Source organism: Leptodactylus fuscus, chromosome 2 (genome assembly GCF_031893055.1).
Source record: "Leptodactylus fuscus isolate aLepFus1 chromosome 2, aLepFus1.hap2, whole genome shotgun sequence".
Classification (NCBI taxonomy): domain Eukaryota; kingdom Metazoa; phylum Chordata; class Amphibia; order Anura; family Leptodactylidae; genus Leptodactylus; species Leptodactylus fuscus.
In genome coordinates, this window is record NC_134266.1 from 216464856 (window position 1) to 216477255 (window position 12400).

Consider the following 12400-nt stretch of genomic DNA (forward strand, 5'->3'; position numbering starts at 1 on the left):
GCAAAAACTTTGACTGTGTGTATGGGCTCATTGAATTGCATGGGCCCATACTTTTATCTGCAATTGCCAAAAAGGATTGGGTATGTTAAATTGCTACATACCTGCTCCTTTTATTCTCAGGGGAGATAAGCCACCCAACCAAGTATGCATATCTGTCAGTAGATCAGGAGGAATAATGCTAGGTTCACACTAGCGTTTAGGTTTCTGTTCTTCAGGTCCACTTGGGGACCCAAAAAACAGAAAACCCTATCTGCTTGAAAAGAGGTTACCTGTGGAAGACTTAGATTAAAATGGGGTATGCCGATTGTCCGACCGGTCTCTGCCTTGCAGGACTTTTTTCTCCGCCAATTCTAAGCTGAATGGGGGACAGAGTCCCTAAACGCTAGTGTGACCCTATCATAACTGTTGGCTAAACAAGCATTTAGCGCTCAGCTATTGAATGTGTGACCACCTTCAGGCACTGCACAGTAATATGATGTAGGAAATACGACTCCATGGATGTCAGTAAAGATGTTGACTGTTTCCATGAGAAACCAGATGGATTTTCAGCGTAGCCTTTGGCTGTAAAACAGACTGTAACTTAGGATAAATATGAATATAGTTGTATACAGATGAGTGTATGCCTTAGTTGCCTAAGGTATATAGTACAACATATTTCATAGGGTTTGCTACATTTCCATAAAAATTTGTAATATGTTTACAGCAGTATCCATCTCCCTTGTCACGATCACCAGATTTATCAACAGGGCACACTAAGAAAATATGCTGATATCGTTCATGACATGGCAATGGCATATACACTATACTTTTCACACACAGCACTGGACACCCAAAATATTTTCACTCCAAAAAATTCCAAATTCATTGTAGAACAGAATGTGTCCTTTACAAAAAAAAAAAAAAAAAAAAGTCTAAAAAATAATGAATGTGAGTGTGATGTTAGTTCCATAAGAACAAGCCAATATCCATGCAAGTAATCCAATGGAAAAGCTAGTCTTCCTGACATTGTGGGTATTAGACATGCACTAGGGTAAGACGTGTAGCGGGAAGTTTTCTACGTGATGTATGTAGCTCAGCTAATTTCCTGTGTCCTTTCATGCATCAGTTCAATATTCTGTAGGAACTCTTGTAGCCTTAGGGCCTCTCAGCCTATATACAGCTCTGCGGCTTCTATGTAACAATCCACTGACGTCAAACAGATGGTTCACTTCACCTTTGTCATTCCCTTCCTTCCATCCCCTTGGCAGCTCCTGCTCTTGATTACATTATGGCTTAATATTTTCGCTGTGACTATGAACAGCCCTCATGATGCGCATCACTGAGCACTAGATAGAAAAACAGGTTTCGGAACCAAACGGTTAAGTGCAGGGTTAACTCCGTGATGAATATCCGACTGCTGCTGCTGAACAGACTATTCTGTAGAACATATCTATTACTAGAGCAATGGCTCTTCATGCTGGATCAATCAGGAGTGCTATTAAGGTGCAGGAATTGTGCAAAAATTGTATTTTCCCATTGTTAAAGCATGTTTAATTTGTACAGTAATGTTCCTTTCTTTCCATGTACCACTGGCAGACCACCGCGTACGGTAGCATAGAACAAATGACAACCATTTATTCTTGAAAAGCATTGGAAAGGATCTGTAATTAAAGTGAACCCAGCCCTGTATACAGCGGAGGCAGCCATTTTGTTTGCTTAAACCCATGAACCTAAGGGCTTGTATCTCAACTCTGGATTCCCTTAATTCTGTTAAAACCAACCCTGTTTGCTCTGTCCCATAATGTATTGATATACAGGTTGAGATCAGACATGGCATGGCGTAGTTACTGCCTCACACCCAAGCAGCTCTAGACACTGCAAAGTCATAGGAGTCAGAGTGGTCACTAGGGAAATCCTACCTCATAGCCACAGCCTTATATGAGGTAGTCAGGCACTGTCTCCATAGCAAACAGCAGGCCCTGATTACTAGGCCTTCAGTTAAAGGTGTTGTCTGCTTTAAAAACCCAGAATGGAAGTCCCTTGTTTAGAAATCTTATTTACTAGGGCTGAGAATGGCTACATGTATTGCATGGACATAACTGATTTCAGTGACCACTGTGTAATACTTTATTTCTCCTGTGGTGGCGCTCTAGGGATACTTGCTGTCAGATTTCTTCACATATTACAGGTGTATGACTGGTCTAACAAAAAGTGGACAATCCGTTTAGACTAAGGCCACAGCGGCCAAGTCTGCAGCGGGATTACCACAGCAGACGTCCCACAGTGGACTAGCCTCTGGTACAAACCAGCCAAACGCATCTGTTTTTGCTGTGACTTTTAGCCATGATTTCCAGGTGCCTGGCTTCCAGGCTTGACATGGCAAGGTCAACAGCTGTGATTGAATGCGCAGCAAAAATTGACATGCTACGTGTCCAAAACCTGCAGTGCAAGACACTTTGCCCTGTGGATTTTATCTGTACTGTGTGGATTGGATTTGTTTAGACATTGCAGTGGGTTAGCTGGCGGGTACCAGTCTGACTAACCCACTTTGAAGTCACTCCTTGTGTTTCTAGACTTGTTTTGCCTCTCTGCAAACGTATTCCCTCTCCACAGGACAGGTGATAGGCGTTCGATCACTAGGAGCCCTATTTCTGGGTCCCCCCCCCCAGTGATTAGGAGGACAGTAGGCTGAAAGCCCCCCAAGGCCTCCTTGTGAATGGAGCCCCAGTACACGTCATTCACTTGTATGGGGCTGCGGTCTCATTACAGTCCATAACAGGACAACCCTTTTAAGGTGGAAGTGTGATGTAAACTATGGCCACTGAAGGACAATGAGACCTGACCGGACACAAACCATGCCTTTCTCTATCTCATACTATTGTATTTAATTCATTATGTAAAGATACATTTGGATTAAAAAAAACTCTTGAAGAATAATGGCTCGGATACAAAGCTGAGATACTAATCCTTACTGCGATGGTGGATAGATGTGCAGCTCATCCCACAAAATGGCTGAATGTGGAGTTGGTGGGTCACTTTAAATCTATCTTGTACACCTCTGCCATTGTCTTTTCGGCCATTCCTTCTACCATTGTAGAACGCTATTCTTTGTATGGCATGTTTGAATGTTTTGATAAGTTTGCACATTACAAGATGGAAATAAATGTTGCACTTATATACCAGAGCCTGCACGTCACATACGTACGCATTCGCTGTAGAGAACGTTCCTCAATATTCTTCTCTTTGATGTTCTACCTGTAAATAATGGATCTCTCGCTCTCTCTCTGCTCTTTCTTTCTTGCAGTTTTTGGAAACCTTTTTTTTCTACAGCTCATTGTAAGATGTTTCTGGTTTTCTAACAACAAATGAAAAACAAAAGATATAACATTAATAACCTTGTTTCATTTATTAAAGGAGGGATAAAGTACATGAATGCAACAGGTTTTAGGGTTTATGGTTGATCTCCTTCTGTACTTGGTCAGCCCTGAACTTGAAGATAGGTGGGGCAGATTTATTAAACTGTCTAAGCCTTCGTTCACATCTGCTTTTGTATTCCATCCGCATGGAGAGACCCCCCCCCCAACTGGAATACAAATACAATTGCAAGCGCTGTGCTGTAATAGCACATGGACCCCATAGAATATAATGGGGTCCATGTGCTTGCCATGCACAAATCATGCAGACAGGAAAGTAGATGGTGAACTACTATCCTGTCCGCACAATACCTGCAGAGATCTGGCGGTAAGCACACGGACCCCTTTATAGTCTACGGGGTCCATGTGCTTTTACTGCACCAGCGCTAGCCCTTGTGTGTGCTATTCCATTCGGGGGGTCCCGTTGCGGACTTCCCCGGACGGAATCCAAACGCAGATGTAAACAGGGCATAAAACCGAGGCTCCGCGTGTTGGAAACGCTGTGGAAAAAAAGTGGCGTTATACCGTCATTGTGTAGTGGATGGGATTTTAGTGAATAATATTCCCACAGTGTGGGAAAATATGTGCTACGGACACGCTGCGTTATTCAAACCGTTGCAGTTTTGGAAATCGTAGCATGTCAATTATACCTACAGAAACACCAGTGGTTTTCCTATAGGTGTAATGGAAGCAGAAAGTCTGCAGAGGACTTTGTGGACTTTCTGTAAAAAGCGCTGAAGGAAAAACCGTAATGCATTGCCACCTCGGTTTTTCCCACAGCGCTTTTTTGCTGCACGGCGCTATGTAGGGCTTCAGCATAGGGGAAAAACAGTCTTTCTTGCCCACAGCAACCAATCACAGCGAAGTTTTTCTTTATAATAGTGTTTTGGGCAAATGAAAGCTATGCTGTGATTGGTTACTATGGACAACTAAACCAGTGTTCTATAATACGGTTTAATAAATTTGCTTGTAGGACTTTCCTTTCCACATTTTTCAAGCGGATTCAGGGATGGAATCCCTGACGGTAGTGTGAGCACTGGTGTGAATCCATCCTACGACTGCTTTGCGTTTAAAAGGATTCTGTCATTAGAATCCCTTTTTTCAGTACTACCACGTCGGAATAGCTTTAAGAAACGCTATTCTTCCCCTACCTTTAGAATTCTTCTCTGTGCCGCTGTTCTGGTGATATTCCAACGGGCAGAGCCGACTGCGCATGTCTTGTCAGCCATTTTCTGTGGCCATTGCATGAGCGTACCGCACATGCACGGTACGCTCGTGTAGTTCTGCGGAGTACAGAGCATACGCAGTAGCTCTGTAACGGCATCACTTATGCGTTGGATGTGGTACAGAGCAGTCTCACCGGAAGAAGACGCAGGAAGAGGCGTGTGGCTGTAGAAGAAGAAGGGCATCGCTGGAGTGTCTTCAGGCAGCATAGGGGACGCCCCCTTTGCTGTTTGAACGTAGGGGGACTACCCCCTGTGCTGTCTGAAGACTCATTTGCATGCAGAGAAAACTGGGAATATCACCGGAGCGGGGGCGCAGAGAAGAATTCTAAAGGTAGGGGAAGAATAGCCTTTCTTAAGGCGATTCTGATGTGCTAGTACTGAAAAAAGGGATTCTAATGATAGAATCCCTTTAAACTATTTTAAACAAATCTGCCTCAGTGTGTTTTGTTCTCCAGTCTGAATGGAGCAGTAGTTGGAACGATCCCCCCATGCAAGTTAATGGGAGACAACAGAAGACCAGCACTCAACTATATCTCGCGGTCACATGGAATTAATGGAAAGGCCACGTATTTCCAACTAAGGTTGGATTTATGAGACCGTAAGACACTCCGCCGCAGAATCCAACTAACATCGGCAGAAAGAAAATTCCTGCAAGGAGGACTCTTCTCTGCTGGGTTTATGCGGAAACATGGTGGACCGCATTACAGTCTATTGAGTCCACGGGTTTCGGTGTGTACCTATATTTTTAAGTGGCCAGGGTCTCCTTATTTTGGATCTCCATGCGAACCCGAAGGACAGAAAACCAAGAGCTAGTGTCAGTTGCTTTGCTGGGAAGACCACTTTAAGTCAATGAGGGTGAAGACACACATTGCTTTTTTTTGTTGTAGTATTTGCTACGGTTCTTTGAACCAAAGCCAGGAGTGGATTTGAGTCAGGAGAAGTAGGAGGAGGAAGGTGAAGTAGGAGGAGGAAGGAGAAGTGGAAATGCTTCCTTTATATTCCCTACTCCATCTGGATCCACTCCTGCCTTTAGCGTACAAATCGTCTGTAAAATCTACACCAAAAAAAAGCAACAGAAATTGACCGGTGGATATCTTTGAAGACTGGGGTATCCTGGCAGAAGACAAATTAGGACAAATTTATTAAAATCATTTGAAATTAAAACGGTCTTAGTTACCCACAGCAACCAATCACAATGCACCTTTCAGTTATACAAAATGAAAGTTGTGCTATGATTGGCTGCTGTGGGCAGCTAAAACCATTTTACCTTTACATAAGGTCATTTACATAAGGTATAGCTTTGGTATGTCGATTCTTTTTGCGGATTTTCGCTGTGGATATTTCCTATTTCAGTGACGTTAACATAAAAATCCTCATGTGCCGCTTGTCCCAGAAAATTCACTGGAAACATTTTTATGAGCAACATTAACTTACAGGTTACATCATACAGGATCAATGGGTTAATATTCGATTAAATGTACTACAAGAAATTAGAATAAAATATTTACAGGGTTACCCAGCAGGGGCATTTGTAAAATGTGTAACTGAGAACATTTGCTTTACCCTGGAGGTGAATTGTTATAGCTGCTGCTGTGAGCGCCATCTAGTGTCCGCTGCCACTTTTATTATATCAATGTTGAAATAATAGGAGAATTTTTTGCAAATCTATTCAATGATCGTTAAAGATTATTACAGATTATATCCATGGCTTAGTAACAGTTTCTACATTCTGCTACTTAATACGGGTTGGTAAATGATTCCATATATTATCATATTAGGAATTATAACGCAGCAGTATGGAGAATTATACGCTACATAACGTGTTAGCTTTGACCTCATGTCCATATGCAACTTGTCATTCCTGCATTTAGGAAAAACTATTGATTCTTCTTTCTTACTTCATAAAAATAAAAGTTATTTTTTGGCAAGTGAGCAGCATATGATCAGCTACTTGGCACATGTTGATGGAACAAAGTGGTCAGATTGGAGCAGTAGACGGCTGGGCACCTTCCAAACTGAAAATGAGCTTGATTGGTTTCCCAGATAAATGTGAATAGGCACTGAAGCCTCCAAGACCTGGCACCATCTAATGTAATGCAGAACGTCCTCGCCCTTAGTATTGACGGCCATATCAACATTATATCTAACATTGTGTGTATGATTCACCAGTCACCACTGCGACATTCTTTATTCCCCCTACGCACAACAGCAGCACAACTGGGTATTCCTGCCCCTATGAGCTGTTAGGACAGGTGGAATTTTTAATTACCTAACAGCTTTGACCCCTATAAGAGGTCAGAAGACCAACTCCCCCTTGTGTTTTTTTCTGTCCTATGGGACAGGACTGTCGGTTGGGGGAGAGGTGTTTCGACCTCTTACAGGGATTCCCTCTCCCCCCTTACTCATTTACCTTTCAGGCTCCTGGCTGTATTGAGGATCCTCCCGCGGTTGCTGCAGCTCTGTCGGGGTCTCCATCTGGCTCCCAAGAACAAGCACGTCGGTGGCACCTGTGTCTCAGTCGCGCTGCCTAGTATCGGAGGAGGAACCTTTTTTTGCCAGGAACCTTTGTGCTGGTCCGAGGTTCCGGCCGTGCAAAGGACCGCTCGGGGATCCACGCATGCACAGACCGTGCAACGGTCGCGCTACAAGAGGAGAAGAGGTAAAAAAAAAAAAAAAAGAGGAGGAGAGAGAGAGAGAGTGAGTGGCATGTAGGTCCCTCCAGTTCCTCCCCTCCCCCTCCCTCTCCCTCTCCCTCTCCCCCTCCCCCTCCCTCTCCCCCTCCCCCTCCCTCTCCCCCTCCCCCTCCCTCTCCCCCTCCCTCTCCCTCTCCCCCTCCCTCTCCCTCTCCCCCTCCCTCTCCCTCTCCCCCTCCCTCTCCCTCTCCCTCTCCCCCTCCCCCTCCCTCTCCCCCTCCCCCTCCCTCTCCCCCTCCCCCTCCCTCTCCCCCTCCCTCTCCCTCTCCCTTTCTAAAGCAAGGGGGAAGGGAGGGACCTGGAGTAGAAGAAGGCAGCAAGGTGCTTGGTCGGCTCCTCCCCCTGTGCGCTCTATAAAAACCTCCCCTCCACCAGACAAAGTTGCCTGTCGCTCCGGTTACAGGCATACCTTTCTGGAGCTGCTGCTCAAGAGTTCCCTATTGAGAATACACCTGCATCAAAACCAACCTTATCAAGATGGATCAAGGAAGCCATCATCTGCTCCCTACGTCCTTAAGACCTTCCCGTACCAGACTTTGTCCGGGCTCATGCCACCCGAGCAGTGGCAACATCTTGGGCTGAAAGACATTCTCTTTCCTTAGAGCAGATATGTGCCGCTGCTTCCTGGAGTTCGCATCTAACTTTTGCCAAGCATTACAGGTTGGATTGGCGGTCGACGAATGCGGCAGCATTTGGACACTCTGTTTTGACGTCGGCCTGCCAGGATGGCCCATCCTAGGGTAAAAGCGATACTTGCTAAATCCCCAGTTGTGCTGCTGTTGGGCGTAGGGGGAATGAAAGATTATGAATGATAATCTGTTTTCCCTTAGCCCAAACAGCAGCACAAGACTCCCTCCCTATGCTTTGTACAGTTGTACTATTCTGTTTATGTTCATAAACTTGTACTTAAATATATTACTTGCTACTAACACAAGGGGGAGTTGGTCTTCTGACCTCTTATAGGGGTCAAAGCTGTTAGGTAATTAAAAGTTCCACCTGTCCTAACAGCAGCAACAGGACAGAACCCACCAAAAGAGGGTCCGCAAATAAAACAAACCACAACAAACGAAAACGATGCAGGGTAAATCGTGTATCAAAGTAAAGAATAAAGAAACCAGGGGAACCCTGGCAGAGAAAGAGGGAAGGGGAAGAGGAAAGGGAGGGAAGATCGAACAACAGGTGGATATATCAGACAAAACAAAGACAGAAAAAAAAAAAGGGGGGGGGGGGGGGTGTCATGGAGGAAGGCAAGCGACTCTGGCCGCCAGAGATGAGGACACGACCAGCTACGCAACTTCAACACATAAGGTCACGGTAGGCCTTCAACCCCCGGAAGAGTGTCCACAGAGTCCAAGCATTCATGAAAGCTCCTCCATGGTCTGGATATCGTCCTCTCTATGGATCCAAAGATCCGCCACAGTTATTGGGGAACACATACTGTATTAAGACTGGTGCCCCATTGAGATTTTCTGAAACTCACATTTTGTCTATTTGACCAGAACTGACCCAAATGGACAGACTTTTGGCACGTGGATATATTTTTAGTGTAAAATAAGCGAACAAATAGGTGTAGTCTGCACAGTCTAAATAAGCCTCAGACACTGGGCTATGCTAATATAATGTCCTATCCTTTGTGAAATTTGAGTGGGTGACCAGCCAGGATCCTACCATCCTACAGACTTCAATATCCCAAAGCATCTGATCAGCAAAGGTCCTGGCTGTATAACCCCTTAGATCTAATATTGATAGCGTATTCTAATATTACAACGGTCGATAACCTCTTTAAAGCTTACCGTACACATTCAACTTTTGTTGGCTGAAATAGCTGACTTCTGCTTGCCATCAAAATACCATAAGCGTCAGGTAGCCAAATATATCAGTGTATGTTATGATCAGTCAGAAAAGGTAAATCATTGACCATTTTGCCCCGACTCACTGCAACTGAAAACACACGGACCCCATTATAGTCTTGTCAATGTGCTCGGTATTCCATTCAGGGGGTCCCTAAATGCACTCCCCAAACGGAATACCGAATGCAGATGTGAACCAGGCCTCAGACCTCTGCCAGCTCCTGTGCAGTGAGGGTTAATCCTCCCACTGCTATGACATCACCATTCCTACCAATCCTGCATGAGCAGCAAGTGCACCAACTGCACCATTTGCATATCACTTCAACTTAGTTTTTCTCCAAATGCATGAAAATGCCACACATAACAAAGGTATGTGGTTTTATTTACTGCAATGTACTCTGTAGTGCAGTGGTAGCAGTTTTATGTTGGGGAGGTCATGCACTCCCTTTAAGGACAGGTAATACTCCTTTTTTAAATCCATTCCTGATATTTACTTGGTGGACAAGTCTGCTATCTCCCAGTCCTTTGGAGACCTTCCGGCATTTCTTGGAACTTTGGACTTACCCATGATCTCTCTGCCAAACTGGTCAAGCGCCATCATGCTGCCATAAAACCCACCCCCCGAGCGGAGAAGGAATGCCCCACTGCAACCTCAGAGACATCCCAGAAGGCCAAGAATCTCTCAAGCTTAACCTCTTCAACTCAGTTTTGATCATTATGTTGTTTTATGTTTAATAGAGATGAGCGAGTACTGTTCGGATCAGCCGATCTGAACAGCACGCACGCATTGAAATGAATGGAAGCACCTGGTACTTCCGCTTTGACGCCGGCCGGCCGCTTGCTTAACCCCCCGCGTGCCGGCTACGTCCATTCATTTCAATGCGTGCTGTTCGGATCGGCTCATCCGAACAGTACTTGCTCATCTCTAATTTAACCATTCTGTAGTGTGGCCAACTCAGCTGCTCAGGGCTCGTTCACATCTGCGCCCGGTCTGCGTTTATACAGGTTTCCGTTTCCTGACCGAAACTGGGCAGGAGACGGAAACCTGCCGGCATTTTTCAAACCCATTCAAATGAAAGGGTTTGAAAAGTGTCCGGCCATGAGCACTGGTGAGTGTTTTATGCTCTCCGCAGCGAAACCGTTTTTTTTTTAACCGGACACAGAGTCGGACATGCAGTACTCCGTGTCCGGTTTTAAAAAAAAAACGGTTTCGCGGCGGAGAGCATAAAACGCTCACCGGCGCTCATGCAGAGGATGGAAACCTCAGAGCGGAGACCGGACGCTGGTGTGAACAAAGCATCAGTCACATGGAGATGCTGCCTTCCTCATGACTTATACAATATGGCTCTCCTCTTACACTCTTGCTGCCTGTTGCCATTTAATGTACTTTATTATTGGGAACCCCGGGGGCCTTTGCCGAAATTAGTCTACTGTTGGAGGTCATATTAAAAGTTTTTGCTAGACTTCTTCACAAAGTGGGAGTCTTCACTTTTTATCTTTCTCTTTGTGTTCACACTCTATTTCTCTTCCTTTCTTCCCCACCCTTTGATCCCCCCCCCCACTGGTGCACCCTCAAAACCTTAGGCCCTCCACTACTGTGCCCCATAATGGTGTCCCTGTTCTTTTGCACATTTAATGTCTGAGGGTGCATGTGATAACTGGAATAGTGGCCCCGGAATGATTTTCACTTCTTAACAGATAGAAATACTTAGATAGTGGTGGTTCACACAAGGTTACGAGAACTCATCTTACATAGTTACATAGTAGATGAGGTTGGATGAAGACATCAGTCCATCAAGTCCAACCAATAACCCTACAATTCCCTATAGTGTTAATCTGGTGGACCAGTGGCAACCTCCATCTCCCCCCCCCCCCTTTTCGTTTCCTTCCCCCTTGTTTGCCCTGTTTTCTTTTCCGCCCTTTCTCTACCACTTTTGACTCTTCTGCCTTACTAATTCCTGGTTAGTTACACCATTGGGTACACAGTTTATTTGCTGCTCATATATGTAAAATGTTGTGGAACTCTCCTATTGCTTGCGCTCACTCAGACCTCTGCCATGTTGTATCTGCCTTTTCCTAATGTGACACCTAATAAATATCTGATTGAACCATAAACACTAAACCAAGTACAAAGTGCACCCCTTTATAAAAACAGCCAGGTACAAAGTGCACCTCTTTATAAAAACAGCCAAGTACATAGTACGCCAAGACCAAGAGTTCAAGGTATTGCTTTGGCTCTAAATTCCCCAGACTTGGACTAAGCATCTCTTGGGTGTGCTAGAAAAACTATTGCATGGAAAACCAACTTGACACCTTATAGAACAGGCAAGTGGCTTTAATGTTATGGCTGATCAGTGTATAGTCAATGCAGAAATATCAATTTGCACAGATAATGCTATGACAGGAATGCCGCCCAACTATGCTGATCCATGTCCTAAATGATTAGAATAGAGACAGCATCCAACCATCCCAAAATTGTTACCAGTGCAAAGTGCAATATAAAAGGTACAACAAACTGACAATTCAGAAGTGTAAAAGAAAGTTACTAGAAATTAAAAAGTTATATCAGAAGTATCGGTGTCATATTGTCTGTTAAATTCACATTACTATTAACACAGCAGTTTCATGTTTCAAGTTTTCTTTCATATGAAAAGTAAACAACCCCCACCCATCAACTGATACACAGAGAATGGAGCAGGAAGTAGACAGCTCTGTTCTCAGCATAGTGGTCAAACCAGGTTATTGCAGCCTAGATTCCACTTAATAAATGGGAGCTGATCTGCAGTACCATGGTTTGGCCACTACAGATAGAACAGAGCTGTCTACTTCCTGCTCCATTCTCTGTGTATCAGTTGATGTGAACAGTTGATCGATTGAGATCCAGGATATCTGAACCCCACCTATTCTGGTGAGGAGTCACCAATATTTTTAGCTCAGAAAACCACTTTAAGATGCCCTTATAACTGAATTTGTCACCCATGGCTTGTTCTATATCACAGACAGAAATGTAAGCTGTGTTACAGGGTGAACACAGACAGTAAACTCAGTCCATCAAGTAGTAATGTGACACCAGGAACTATTTGCAGTATTGTGCTCGTCATTTTAAAGTGTAACCAGGAGAGTCTACTACCTACAGAGTCTGCGGACAGCATTCTGATACTTTCATGGCAGTTCTGCCTTTTTCATCAAAATGATCATGCAAAAATAGCCTTTAATGCCTAAAAGTAATCACACGTACC